This window comes from Dermochelys coriacea, chromosome 4 (genome assembly GCF_009764565.3).
Source record: "Dermochelys coriacea isolate rDerCor1 chromosome 4, rDerCor1.pri.v4, whole genome shotgun sequence".
NCBI lineage: Eukaryota > Metazoa > Chordata > Testudines > Dermochelyidae > Dermochelys > Dermochelys coriacea.
The window spans coordinates 113,187,334-113,203,165 of NC_050071.1; the positions used below are offsets into that span (position 1 = coordinate 113,187,334).

At 41.1% G+C, this 15,832-nt stretch overlaps 1 long non-coding RNA gene across 1 annotated transcript; it reads left to right on the top strand.

Annotated features, from left to right (window-relative positions):
- Nucleotides 1-1,834: 1,834 nt before the first annotated feature.
- Nucleotides 1,835-14,073, top strand: LOC122459920. The gene is made up of 3 exons (XR_006280904.1): nt 1,835-1,846; nt 13,174-13,176; nt 13,842-14,073. It is a non-coding gene; the product is annotated as an uncharacterized LOC122459920 (long non-coding RNA).
- Nucleotides 14,074-15,832: the final 1,759 nt, after the last annotated feature.

Genomic DNA, 15,832 nt, shown 5'->3' on the forward strand with positions numbered 1-15,832 from the left:
TTTATTTAATTTGGTGGCAGTGTTTTTTATCTGGGGATAAATTTCATATTAACATATCAAAGTTTAACTACCACTTATTAAATAGTTCCTACTTGTTAATTGTGTAACTGTATTGTTGTAGGGTGTTTTTTTAAATGCATCCGCAGATCATTTTATCATCATAGAATGGGCATCGGTGAATAATTCTCAACAGTTTAAAACAGTTGGAACTGGCCTTATCATAAACTAATGAGCTGTATTCTCTGTGATAAATCATTTAGCCTATTTCTTTTCTGCCAGGAAGGTTTCCTCTCATGATTTATCATGATTAGAAAATTCTTAGAGGTCTATCCAACAGTTAACTCAGCAAACTAAGCACAGTTTAGAATTAAGATTGCTGCCAAACTGCTGAGATTCTAAAGTCAAAAAGGACATGACAATGAGGAATGAAGCATTCCAGAACTTCTTGGATAATGTGATTCAGATTTTTCCATGAAAGACCCAAATTAGTTAAGCTTGCTAATTATCTCCCGATCACTCTCCCTTCACTGAGATATTGTCATGACCAGGACATGGGCGATCTGACTTAGTGGTCAGAGCAGGAGTCAGACCAGGTCCAATACCAGATCAGACTCTGAGACAGGACAGAGAGCAAACTGAGAGTCAGTTGTCAGAAGGGAGGCAGAATCAGGTTACCAGGAAACAAGCAGCAGGAACAGGTATAACATGGGAAGCAGTCCAAAGCAGGGAGAACCCAGTTGCATGGACAACTTCCAGTACCTGTGCTTGGGTTAAATAGAGGCTGGGGACCAATCAGGATCCCCAGGGTTCCACCAATGAGAGCCCAGGACTGACACTCTCTGCTAGAGTTCAGTGCCTATTCTAGGCACTATTAGCAGGGTACTAAGTGGCAGGTTGGGACTACCTAGCTCTTAAGAGCCCTACAGGTCAGGGTTCAAGACATATAGTCCCTGACAGTGATAAACCTAAGAGTTATAACCTGTCATTGCTACTTTCAGATAATGTCTGTTATAAGTCAGCAATGTTCTGATTTTTAACCCAGTATAGAAGACATTACTCATGCGAGTAGTCCCACTGATTTGGGCCTAGATTCTTCCACCTTTACTCATGGTGAGTACTAATTTACATACTTCACAAGTAAACAGATATGACTAGTCAAAGTAAGGTACTATTCACCAGGAGTAAGTGCCCTTTACCAGGAGAAATGGCAGGATTTTGCCCTTAATACGTTCAGTGGGACTGCACATGTGAGTAAAGGACGCTGTATCGGGCCCAACAGCTAGAAACATTTAGGCAGTCTTAATTTCACTGCATCAGAGCAATCTACCTCAGCAACAAGCCACCAAACCTCATCAGCCCATTGCTGTAAGATAATAGTCTCACCTTTAAAAAGCAAACAATGAACAAGGGAAAATCACATATGAAGAAATTAGACACAGTCACTCCTCATTTTTGTGTCCATCAAGAAGACACCCTCACTAGGATATCACTGTAGAAATGCTGGCTGCCAGCTGAGAGTCAGAACCTGGCATACTATTGAAAGACCCCTTTTGTAGACTCCACATATCTGATTTTGTGAGGTGCTGAGTTACAGACCAGTCTGGATTACTTGGTAAGATGGGCTTGTTTGAACATCATGAGATTTAATAAAGTCATACAAATGCAAAGTCATAGATCTAGGAACAAAGAATGTAGGTTACATTTACAAGATAGAGGATTGCATCTTGGAATACAGTGATACTGAAAATGACTTAGCGATAATGAAAGAACCAACTGAACCAACCAATGAACTAAGCTAAGAGGACAAATGTGATCTTGAAGCAAAAGCAATTATATAACAAGTAAAGTAGGGAGGTAGTACTACTGAGTATTAGTGAGACCATTATTGGAATATTGTATCCAGGCATGGTACCCAGACATTCAAAAAGATGTTGACAAATTGGAAAGGGTTCAGAAAAGGACTGCAAGAATGAGTTAAAGTCTGGAAAATATACCTTATACTGAGACTTAAGAAGCTCAAACCACTTAGCATATCCAAGAGATGGTTAAGAGGATGATTTGATCATGGCCTATAAGTACCTATATGGGGAAGAAATTTCCAATAGTTTACAGCTTGTTAATAAAGCAGAAAAAGGCATAACAAGATTCAGTGATTGGAAGCTGAAACTAGACAAATTCATACTAGAAATAAGGTGCTTTAAAAAAAAACAAGGTTGGTAATTAACCATTAGAACAACTTACCTAGGAAAGTGGTGGGTTCTCCATCACTTGCAGTCTTTAAATCAACACCACATGTATTTCTAAGGTTTAGTTTACACTTAAAAGTTAGGTTAACATAGTTGCATGCATCAAGAGTGTGAAAAACCTCACCCCAATCAACATAGCTGCATCTTCATTAGGGGTTAGGTGGGCATAGCTATGTCAACGGAAGAATGGTTTTGTCAACATAGATGCATCATTTGAGTAGGTGATGTTCCTAGACTAATGGAATAACTCCTTCCACTGGTGTAGGCTGCATCTACACTACAGGGTTATGTCAACATAGCTACATCAACATAACTATGCTGGCATAGTTTCCATGGTGTTAATAAAATCTGCTGTGATCTCAGTGACTACAAAGGTCCCTTCTGACCTTAATTCTATGAATCTATGAAATGATGAGTGATATCAATGGGAATTGACGATACTCAGTAACTTCTAGGATCAAGATCTAGATGCCACTCCTTACTTCCTCCCCCACTAAGGCCCTGATTCAGCAAAACACTTAAATATGTGCTTAACTTTAAGCAGCATGTGCGCATGTGATTAAGTGCTTTACTGAATCAGGACCTAAAAGGACTATTAAAAAGACTGAGACAAAAGTTGTTCTGCTGCAGTCTAGAACTAAATGTAGCCAAGAACTTGTATACATTTATGAAGTATGTGGCATAGCCAGAGGTCTGTTCCATCACCTGTTAATTCTTTGATTTGCACATAGAAGGGAGCAGATAAATTGGATTTTAAAAAGTCCACATCATGAATGAATAGTATTTTCTTCTCTCTCACTACTGTCCCTCTATTCCCTTTTTGTACCTTACTTTATTGAGCATGCTAGCTAGCATCTCAGTTTCAAAGACATCTTGGAGGACACAGACAGGTTAATGCAATACAGTTATTTCAAATAAATTGATTGTGTCACAATACATAGTTTAATCTACTTTGTACTAAATAGATTGTAATAATTGTTTATTCTTTTTAAGAACAATGTACGTTTTAATTATGCATGTTATTTTCTCCTCCTATTATTTTATGGTACTGATGATAAACCTAGCTAAAATCAAATTTAATTTACCCCCTGACAATACTCTTGAGAAGGATGAAAGTCTTGGGGAAGGAGAACACTAAGCTGGAGCAGAGGGAAATGATACCATAGTTGGAACCTTCCTTGCAGATGTCAGGGTATCGTCTCCCACTGAGGATACCACTCCGGGGGAGTAGGCCCCAGTTATTAGGAAGAGACAGGTAAAAGTAATTGGAGGTTCCATTTTTAGAAATATAGATAGTTTTCAGAGTAGCAGCCGTGTTAGTCTGTATTCGCAAAAAAAAAAAGGAGTACTTGTGGCACCTTAGAGACTAACAAATTTATTTAAGCATAAGCTTTCGTGAGCTACAGTTCACTTCATCGGATGCGTGAGCTATAGCTCACGAAAGCTTATGCTCAAATAAATTTGTTAGTCTCTAAGGTGCCACAAGTACTCCTTTTCTTTTTTATAGATAGTTTTGTTTGTGATGGCTCGGAGAACTGCATGGTAAATTGCCTGCTGGGTGCTAATGTTGCGGACCTCTCAAGACATTCGGACAGATGTATGTGCAATATTGGAGAGTAGCTGGTGGCTGTGGTATATGTCGGTACCAATGACATAAGGAAAGGTAGAAGAGAGGTCCTGGAGGCCAAATTTGGTCTGCTAGGTAAGAAATTAAAGTCCAGGACCTCCATGGTAGCATTCTCTAAAATGCTTCCAGTTCCAAGCACAGGGCCCACTACACTCCGCTGTTCTGCTACCTCAAGGTCTCAATGCATGGATAAGGATGGTGTTAGGAGGAGGAACTGAGGTTGATTAGGAACTGGGGAACATTTTGGAAAAGATGGGCTCCACCAAAACGAAAATGGAACCAGATTGCTGGATTGTAAAATTTAAAAGTTGTAGAGGAGTTTTTAAACTAAGGGCTGGGGAAAAGCCATCAGGGACAGACGAGCACATAGTTCAGACAGAGACATCTGTTAGGGGAGGATCTCTGAAATGGGGATTCTCTATATCCTAGTAAAGTGGAGAGGATAGAAGTTGATAAAGTACAAGCAAAAAGAAAAGGAGTACTTGTGGCACCTTAGAGACTAACAAATTTATTAGAGCATAAGCTTTCGTGAGCTACAGCTCACTTCATCGGATGCATTTGGTGGAAAAAACAGAGGAGAGATTTATATACACACACAGAGAACATGAAACAATGGGTTTATCATACACACTGTAAGGAGAGTGATCACTTAAGATAAGCCATCACCAGCATAAAGAACCAACCTTCCACACAAACTTCCTCGTTGCTGGACTTTACAAAAACTAGACAAGCCATTTACAAAACACACTTTGCTTCTCTACAAAAGAAAAAGGACACTAAGCTATCTAAACTACTATATGCCACAAGGGGCCACAACAATGGTTCCCGTAACCCACCCAGCAATATTGTTAATCTATCCAACTATACTCTTAGCCCAGCAGAAGAATCTGTCCTATCTCGGGGCCTCTCCTTTTGCCCCTCCACCCCCACGAACATGATACAGTTCTGTGGTGACCTAGAATCCTATTTTCGACGTCTCAGACTCAAGGAATATTTCCAACACACCTCTGACCAACATATTAACCCACAGAGACCTTCCTGCCAACACTACAAAAAGAAGGATTCTGGGTGGACTCCTCCTGAAGGTCGAAACAGCAGCCTGGATTTCTACATAGACTGCTTCCGCCGACGTGCACGAGCTGAAATCGTGGAAAAGCAGCATCGCTTACCCCATAACCTCAGCCATGCAGAACACAGTGCCATCCACAGCCTCAGAAACAACTCTGACATCATAATCAAAAAGGCTGACAAAGGAGGTGCTGTCGTCATCATGAATAGGTCGGAGTATGAACAAGAGGCTACTAGGCAGCTCTCCAACACCACTTTCTACAAGCCATTACCCTCTGATCCCACTGAGAGTTACCAAAAGAAACTACAGCATTTGCTCAAGAAACTCCCTGAAAAAGCACAAGAACAAATCCGCACAGACACACCCCTGGAGCCCCGACCTGGGGTATTCTATCTGCTACCCAAGATCCATAAACCTGGAAATCCTGGACGCCCCATCATCTCAGGCATTGGCACCCTGACAGCAGGATTGTCTGGCTATGTAGACTCCCTCCTCAGGCCCTTCGTTACCAGCACTCCCAGCTATCTTCGAGACACCACTGACTTCCTGAGGAAACTACAGTCCATTGGTGATCTTCCTAAAAACACCATCCTAGCCACTATGGATGTAGAAGCCCTCTACACCAACATTCCACACAAAGATGGACTACAAGCCGTCAGGAACAGTATCCCCGATACTGTCACGGCTAACCTGGTGGCTGAACTTTGTGACTTTGTCCTCACCCATAACTATTTCACATTTGGTGACAATGTATACCTTCAAATCAGCGGCACTGCGATGGGTACCCACATGGCCCCACAGTATGCCAACATTTTTATGGCTGACTTAGAACAACGCTTCCTCAGCTCTCGTCCCCTAATGCCCCTACTCTACTTGCGCTACATTGATGACATCTTCATCATCTGGACCCATGGAAAAGAAGCTCTTGAGGAATTCCACCATGATTTCAACAATTTCCATCCCACCATCAACCTCAGCCTGGACCAGTCCACACAAGAGATCCACTTCCTGGACACTACGGTGCTAATAAGCGATGGTCACATAAACACCACCCTGTATCGGAAACCTACTGACCGCTATTCCTACCAACATGCCTCTAGCTTTCATCCAGATCATACCACTCGATCTATTGTCTACAGCCAAGCGCTACGATATAACCGCATTTGCTCCAACCCCTTAGACAGAGACAAACACCTACAAGATCTCTATCATGCATTCCTACAACTACAATACCCACCTGCTGAAGTGAAGAAACAGATTGACAGAGCCAGAAGAGTACCCAGAAGTCACCTACTACAGGACAGGCCCAACAAAGAAAACAACAGAACGCCACTAGCCATCACCTTCAGCCCCCAACTAAAACCTCTCCAACGCATCATCAAGGATCTACAACCTATCCTGAAGGACGAGCCATCACTCTCACAGATCTTGGGAGACAGACCAGTCCTTGCTTACAGACAGCCCCCCAATCTGAAGCAAATACTCACCAGCAACCACACACCACACAACAGAACCACTAACCCAGGAACCTATCCTTGCAACAAAGCCCGTTGCCAACTCTGTCCACATATCTATTCAGGGGATACCATCATAGGGCCTAATCACATCAGCCACACTATCAGAGGCTCGTTCACCTGCGCATCTACCAATGTGATATATGCCATCATGTGCCAGCAATGCCCCTCTGCCATGTACATTGGCCAAACTGGACAGTCTCTACGTAAAAGAATGAATGGACACAAATCAGACGTCAAGAATTATAACATTCAAAAACCAGTTGGAGAACACTTCAATCTCTCTGGTCACTCGATCACAGACCTAAGAGTGGCTATACTTCAACAAAAAAGCTTCAAAAACAGACTCCAACGAGAGACTGCTGAATTGGAATTAATTTGCAAACTGGATACAATTAACTTAGGCTTGAATAGAGACTGGGAATGGATGAGTCATTACACAAAGTAAAACTATTTCCCCATGGTATTTCTCCCCCCCACCCCACCCCCCACTGTTCCTCTGATATTCTTGTTAACTGCTGGAATTAGCCTACCTGCTTGTCACCATGGAAGGTTTTCCTCCTTTCCCCTCCCTGCTGCTGGTGATGGCTTATCTTAAGTGATCACTCTCCTTACAGTGTGTATGATAAACCCATTGTTTCATGTTCTCTGTGTGTGTGTATATAAATCTCTCCTCTGTTTTTTCCACCAAATGCATCCGATGAAGTGAGCTGTAGCTCACGAAAGCTTATGCTCTAATAAATTTGTTAGTCTCTAAGGTGCCACAAGTACTCCTTTTCTTTTTGCGAATACAGACTAACACGGCTGCTACTCAAACCTGTGAAAGTACAAGCAGGAACTGAAGAGATAGAGTCAAACAAAAAAGAGTCTCATTCAATTACATCACATGAAAGCAGACAACTAAATATTGACAAATTTCATAAGTGTTTGTATACAAATGCTACAAGTCTAAACACGGAGATGGGTGAACTTGAGTATCTGGTATTAAATGAGGATATTGATATAGTGAGCATCATAGCAACTTTGTGGAACAATAATAATCAATGGGACACAGGTTATGAAATATATAGGAATGACAGAGTAGGTTGTGTTGGTGGGGGAGTGGCACTATATGTGAATGAAAGTATAGAAGTAAATATAATAGATATTTTAAATGAATCAAACCACGGAATTTCTATGGATATAAGTTCCATATTTGATTAATAAGAGTATAGCAGTAGGACTATACTACCAACCACATGACCAGGATAGTGACGGTGATTGTGAAATACTCAGGAAGATTAGAGAGGCTATAAAAATAGAAAAAAAAAAGTCAATAATGGGGGATTTCAACTATCCCCATATTGACTGGGTACCTATCAACTCAGGACAGGATGTAGTGATAAAATTACTAGACACCATTAATGACTGCTTCTTGGAGCAGCCTGTCCTGGAACCCCCAAGAGGAGAGGCAAGTCTTTATTTAGTCCAAAGTGGAGAACAACATGTGGTCCAAAAGGTGAATATAGCTGAACTGCTCAGTAATAGCAACTTCTTTGTAAGGGCATTTAACTTCAAAAAGGGGAACTACACAAAAATGAGGAAGCTAGTTAAACAGCAATTAAAAGTAACAGTCACAAGAATAAGATGCCTGCAAGCTGCATGGAAACCTTTCAAAAGCAAAATAATAGAGGCTCAGATTAAATGTATACCCCCAAATTAAAAACAAAAACAGCAAGAGAAGAAAAAAATGCCACCATGGCTACACAGAGTAAAAGAGGCTGACAGAGGCAAAAAGGCAACCTTTAAAAATTAGAAGTCAAATCCTAGTGAGGAAAATTGAAAAGACCATAAACTCCGGCAAGTCAAATGTAAAAGTATAATGCGGCAGGCCAAAAAAGAATTTGACAAGCAACTAGCAAAATCCACAAAACTAACATAAAAAAAAATCCATCAGAAGCAGGAAGCCTGCCAAACAATCAGTGGGACAACTGGATAACAAAGGTGCTAATGGAGCACTTAAGGAAGCAAGACCGTTATGGAAAAGATAAATGAATTCTTTGCATTGGTCTTCACTGCATAGGAAGTGAGGGAGATTCCCACACCTAAGTCATTCTTTTTAGGTGACAAATCTGAGGAACTGTCCCAGCTTGCAGATATGTCACCTAAAAAGAATGGCTCAGATTTGGGAATCTCCCTCACATCCTCAGCTGTGAAGAACGATGCAAAGAATTCATTTAGTTTCTCCACAATAGCCTTTTCGTCCTTGAGTGCTCCCTTAGTACCTCAATTGTCCAGTGGCCCCACCGATTGTTTAGCAGGCTTCCTGCTTCTGATGTACTTAAAAAAGAAAATTTGCTATTACTTTTTGAGTCTTTGGCTTACTGTTCCTCAAGTTCTTTTTTAGCCTTCTAAATTCATTTGCCAGTGTTTATGCTCCTTTTTATTTTCCTCACTAAGATTTAACTTCCACTTTTTAAAGGATGCCTTTTTGCCTCTCACTGCTTCTTTTACTTTGTTGTTTAGCCATGGTGGCTCTTTTTTGGTTCTCTTACTATGTTTTCTACAAAATTACAAAATGACTCAAGATAGGTAAATCCAAAACTGACTGCAAAGAGTTACAAGGGGATCTCATTAAATTGGGTGACTGAGCAACAAAATGGCAGATTAAATTCAATGCTGATAAATGCAAAAGTAATACACATTGGCAAACATAATCCCAACTATACATAGAAAATGATGGGGTCTATATTAGCTGTTATCATTCAAGAAAGAAATCTTGGATTCATTGTGGATTGTTCTCTGAAAACATCTGCTCAGTTGTAATGGCAGTCAAAAAAACTAACAGAATATTAGGAACCATCAGAAAAGGGATAGAAAATAGGACAGAAAATGTCATCATTCCACTATATAAATCCATGGTACGCTCACACCCTGAATACTGCATGCAGTTCTGGTTGCCACATCTCAAAAAGATCTATTAGCATTGGAAAAAGAACAGAGATGGGCAACAAAAATGATTAGGGGTAGGGAACAGTTTCTATATAAGGGAAGAATAAAAAGACTGGGACTATTCAGTTTAGAAAAGAGACAATTAAGGGGGATAAGACAGAGGTCTATAAAATTATGAATGGTGTGGAGAAACTGAATAGGGAAGTGTTATTTGCCTCTTCACATAACACAAAAACCCAGGGGTAACCCAATGGAATTAATAGGCAGCAGGTTTAACAAAAGGAATTACTTCATCACACAACGCACAGTGAACCTGTAGAACTCTTTGTCAGTGATGTTGTGAAGACCAAAACTATAACTGGGTTCAGAAAAGAATTAGATAAGTTCATGGAGGACAGGTCCATCAGTGGTTATTAGCCAAGATGATCAGGGATACAACCCCATGCTCTGACTACCAGGTAGCCTCTGACTACCAGGTCCTGGAGCTGAACAACAGGATATGCATCACTTGATGAACTGCCCTGTTCTGTTCATTCTCTCTGAAGCACCTCGTTCCAGCCACTGTCAGAAGACAGGATCCTGGGCCAGATAGATCATTGGTCTGACTCAGTATGACTATTCTTATGTTCTTATGGAAGTCATTTTCAGATACAATGTACATTCAGCACATTTTTCTTACTTTTTCTCTAATGTTTCTTACCTTAAAACTAAGGCTACGAGTTTGTCACAAAGGTCACGGAAGTCACAGATTCTGTGACTTTCGGGACCTCTGTGACTTCTGCCACGGCCTGTGCAGCTGGTCCTGGGGCCACCTCAGCAGCACAGGCAGCCCTTGGGCCAGCCGCACAGGCTGCTGCTGGGGCAGTCTCGGGCCACTGCCTCCCCACCCCCAGCAGCAACAGGACTAGGGGTTGGGGTGCGAGCAGGTGTGAGGGGTCTGGGTGACACTTATCATGGGGGCTCCTGGAAACAGCAACATGATCCTCCCTCAGCTCCTAGCTCCACACGGTGCCTCCACCCACAGGCACTGCCCCCAACTCCCACTGGCTGCAGTTCCCAGCCGATGGTAGGGAGCCTGCCAGCCCTACCAACACCCACCCTCAGCACCAGCTATTGTCCCGGCCCATGCATTGCCATTCCCCCTCCCCCCACAACACCCATGGTGCCCCCCGGGGCTCTCTCCCCCCGAGCACCCACAGCACCCCCCAGGTTATCCCCCTACAAGCACCTGCGGCACCCCTGGGCTACCCCCTCCCCGCCCAGATTTAGTAAGGGGTATATAGTACAAGTCATGGACAGGTCACAGGCTGTGAATTTATTTAAAATCTTATGATTTAAGCCAATCTCTTGATTGTCATGGGCTTGTGATTTCTGAACACTTGTGATTGGCAATACTGAGAGTTACAAAAGGACATGGGGTTTATACATATTGTTACAGCAGAAGTTTTGAACTTGTGTCCTCTAGGATATTAAAACCAAGGTATTCATCAGGAGAGGGAAACAGAGGTCAGGATATCTTCCTTTCAGCCTTGATCATGGTTACATCTTCACTGTATTTTATAGTGAATGAGGCAGATTGAAGAATTTTAAAGGTTCTATAGAAATAGCCAAAGCTTGCTTAAATAGCTGCTGAGGAATGCTTTGCATGCACCATTTGAGCTAATCTCAACTCTGCCCTCATGATGGACGAAGAAATATAGCTTTTTGGCTAAACAACAAATGTAGTAGGAAATGTTCCCCAACACAAATCATAATGGCAAAGGAAGTAGCATGTCAGTTTATGAAACTTCAAAGTTTCCAAAGAATTGTCCTGGGTGTGAGGGGTGAAAATCATGGTTACAATGGAAACTGTCTTATACATTTAACAGAAGAGTCACTACTGGAAATCCAGTATGCTTGACATACCTGTATACAGTGAGAGATTTTTTCACTTACTTGTACTTTGTGAGATAGGGTGTCATGTCATTTTTTTGCCAAGATTGTCTAGGAGCTGTTCCAATCTCACTGGAAAATCTTTCCCGTCCCCATCACTTCATACTGTACCTAGTGAAAATTATGTTTGGACCCATTATACCAATATGTTAATAAAAATAATTTGGGGGGAAGGAGTTGGAATTTGTTCGCTTTAATGTTAAGTTACCACTAAAAACAGTCAGTTATGCAAAGGACCAAATTGCCAGTGACACAGCCTCATTTTTTTCAGGTACAAATCTGAGTAGTCACAAATCAAACCATTTGATCTGTTGTGCAATAGAGTAGTTAAACCTACAACACTAAAAAATTTGCTGGTGTGAGAAAATGTTTGACATCTTTTCATGGCCTCCACTTTGCTGAAAATACACCCCTCGGGGTCTGATTTAAACCAATGTAACACAGGAAATTCCTAATTAAGGCTATTACTGTCTCTGTAGCTCTCTCCAGTGTTCCTAGATATTACCGCACACAGCGCATTTAGGATCACACACATTCTTGAAATCCTAATAATACTTCCCCCTTATGGCATGATGTGAGGCTAGAACAAAGCCTTAAATAGGAAAGTCTTGCTTTTCTCCAGATTAACATTATTGCCTTTTATGTTTTTACACAATGCCTGTTCTGGACAGACCTGAACATCTACAATATACATACAGAGTCTAGACAGGAGTATGACAAGCACTTCAGAAATGCAGAGATAGATTGGATAAGAGTCTCTTTCCCCAAGAAGTGGTTCTTTCTGGTCAAGCTTGAGCACATTTGTTGGTTAAGGTAGGGTAGCTGTCACTACCTGGACTATACCTGATCAGTAAATAAATTAAGACTCATCTTCAGTGCTATCAATTTGGCACCTTTCATGTGCAATGTATTATACACACATATATAATATACTACTAAGTGCATTCAGTAGGGGAGGTGTCTAATGTCTCTCCATTAAAGTTTCATTTATTTTCTCTTCTTTCAACCTGTGGAAATTAAAGCTGAAGAGACAGCAAAAACTTCAGCTTAATTACACATATAAACTATATCATTAGTGTGACTCCTTTCCATTGCTAGGAATTATGGTGCACTTTTCACCAACAGAATCAGACTGCTGGAATGAAAAGATTTACAAAGCATGCTGTTTTGCCATTTTTGAAACTTGACAGGACGAATTCAACCATATGGAGTTTCCAAATTCAGTTCAATAGGATTGATGCCTGTTTATTCCAGGAGTGAATATGGTCCTGTGGTTGGTTTGACTTTCTGTTCTGTTATTTATACCCTCAATAACATCAGAGACACAAGAAGATTGTCTTTTCTGTCTGTTTGGCAGCCCTGTTATCTACTTCATAGTGATTTGTATTCAGACAGCGGCTGCATCAAGATAGAATTTTAGTTGATTTATTTTCCATTTTTGGAGGGATTTCAGAACACCTGGCAGTAAAACGAGACCAGAAAATGAGTCAACATGAGAGCAAGCTCTTTTAACAAAGATGATGATGATAAGAAAGAGGAATTTAGTAACTGGAACTATTAAATGTTACCCTTAAGCCTGGTATCTTATCTCACAGCAATCTGTTGGCATAGTGATCCTTGGAAGCATAGCCTCCTGAAGAGAAGGAAAGGGATAATTCTGCTCCTTCTCTCCTCCAACACTGCAAGGAAGTTCCCTTTTATATTAATAGACTAGATGGCCAGAAGGGACCAGCTAGTCTGACCTCCTGTATAACCCAAGACATAGAACTTCCCTGAATTATTTTTTGTTTGAACTAGAGAAATGTCTTTTAGAAAAACATCTAATCTTCATTTTTAGAATTTCCTGTGATGGAGAATGTACCATAATCATTGGTAAGTTGTTGCAATGCTTCATTGCACTCACTGTTAAAAATGTGTGCCTTATTTCAAATCTGAATTTGTCTAGCTTCAGCTTCCAGCCATTGGATTATACCTTATCAACTACGTTGAAGAGCCCTTTGTGACGGGCTCGGTCACAGAGATACTGTTGGGACTGTCAACTTATGTGCTGAAATTACCTTTGAGCCCGTTTTCCCTGCCAGCTTTCAGAACCCTGCCTTGTTGAGCCAGACATGCTAGCCTGCTGCAACACAGACCCAGGGTCCGGGGCACACCCCCAAAGCTGCAGGCTTTAAGTGAAAACAGTTCTGCAGGTTATCTGATTCCAGTACCCAGATACCGAGCTCCCAGTGGGATCCAAACCCCAAATAAATCCATTTTACTCTGTATAAAGTATACAGGGTATATATTATACAGGGTAACCTCATAAATTGTTCGCCCTCTATAACACTGATAGAGAGATATGCACAGCTGTTTGCTCCCCCAGGTATTACTCACTTAATCAACAAAAGTGATTTTATTAAGTATAAAAAGTAGGATTTAAGTGGCTTCAAGCAATAACGGGCAGAACAAAGTACGTTACCAAGCAAAGTAAAACAAAACACGCAAGTCTAAGCCTAATACATTTAAGAAACTGAATACAGGTAACCCTCAGAGATGTTCCAATAAGCTTCTTTCACAGACTAGTCTCCTTCTTAGTCTGGGCCCAATCTTTTCCCCTGGTACAGCACTTGTCAGTTCCAGCAGGCATCCTAGGTGAAAAGCAGAGGCTTTCTCATGACTGTTACCCCCTTTGTCCTGCTCCACCACCTTTTATAGCTTTGTCACAAGGCAGGAATCCTTTGTCTCTCTGGGTCCCCACCCCTCCTTCTAAATGGAAAATACATAAGCTTTGTAATGATACCTTACAAGCGACCTATTCACATTCATAAGCATATTTTCATAAAGCATATGGAATGCAATGTCACATCCATTATCAAAGTTCTGTCCCCCATGTAGGTATTTATAGAATGATCAAGTTACCCCTTAACCTTTTTCTTTCTTAAAATAAACAGACTGAGCATCTGGAGTGCCTCACTATAAGGCATGTTTTCCAATCCTTTAATCATTCTTCTGGGTCTTCTCTGAACCCTCTCCAGTTTATCAATATCCTCCTTGAAATTGTGGACATAAGTGAAAACAATATTCCAGTAGCAGTTGTACCAGTGCCAAATATAGAGGTAATATTACCTTCCTATTCCTACTCAAGATGCATCCAAGGATTGCATTAGCCCTCTTGGCCATAGCATCACACTGGGAGCTCATGTTCCACTGATTATCCTTCATGACCCCAAGTTTCCAGCGGTTCTGCTTCCCAAGATAGAGTCCCCCATCTCTGAAAATAGGGCCTATATTCTTTGTCCCTAGATGTATAATTTTACATTTGGCTGTATTAAAATGCATAGCTTGTTTGTGCCCACCTTACCAACCAATCCAGATAGCTGTAAACCAGTGAACTGTCCTCTTCATCATTAATCACTCTCTCAACCTGTGGGTCACCTGCAAACTTTATCAGTGCTGATTTTATGTTTTCTTCCGTGATCAGAAAGTTGAAGATCCAGTTCCATATGCATTTGTCTGTGTGCACTTGCATGCCTACTTTGTGTGTAAAATCAGTGCAATTGTGGAACATATCTGGCCTCCACTTGTCCAAGGGGATCTAAATATCCATTTGTGAGCAAAAATGCATAATTCACATGTGATATCATAATAAAATGCAAGCATACAAAAGGCACAGAAATTCAAACAGACCTCAGGCCTCCACTTACTGAAAATCAGTTCCTTCCTGGCAAAGACAGGGAGTCAATCTGATTCATACCTGTTCTATGGCACCATTACCCCAGCTAGCCCACAAAGAAGCCAGATAGATCCATATGCCAGGCTATGCCCACTTTGCGCTGATTGGCAATTCTGCACCACTGCAATGCCCCACACGGTTGATGCAACAAGGGTCCAAGTTAGGACAGCCTTCAGTGCTGTCTTAGCCTGATACTAGAGAGATTTTCAGTTAACAAAGGCAAAAGTAGTTTCACTGGCTTGAAGTCAGCAAAGTTTAAAGTGGAAATAAGATGCAAATTTTTAACAGAAAAGACAACTAGCCATTGGAACAGATTACTAAGGGGTGTGGTAAATTCTTCATCATTTGGAGTCTTGAAATCAAGGTTAGATGTCATTCTAGAAGATGTACTTTAGTTCAACAACAAGTTGTTGTGCTAGATGCAGGAATCAATGGGTAAAATTCTATAGTCTATGTTATGCAATAGGTCAGATCAAATAAACATAATGGTTACTACTGACTTTAAAAATCTATGAAAACAATGAGGTGTTTTGTTTGTTTGTTTTATCCACTCTATCTCATGCATCCATCCATCCACTGAGGACAGCACTGCTGGCAAATGCAGTGTATGCACTTAAGGTTAACTCCAGTTGCAGATATATCACCAATTTTCATGGTACTGCCCATTTTCGGTACAGGGAATATCATTGGAACTGGATATATTGCTAACACTGGAAGGAACTTTTTAAGTGCACCGACTGTAATTTTTCCTTGCCAAGAGCTACAATGCTGGTTTTTCAAAGCACAGTACATTTAACC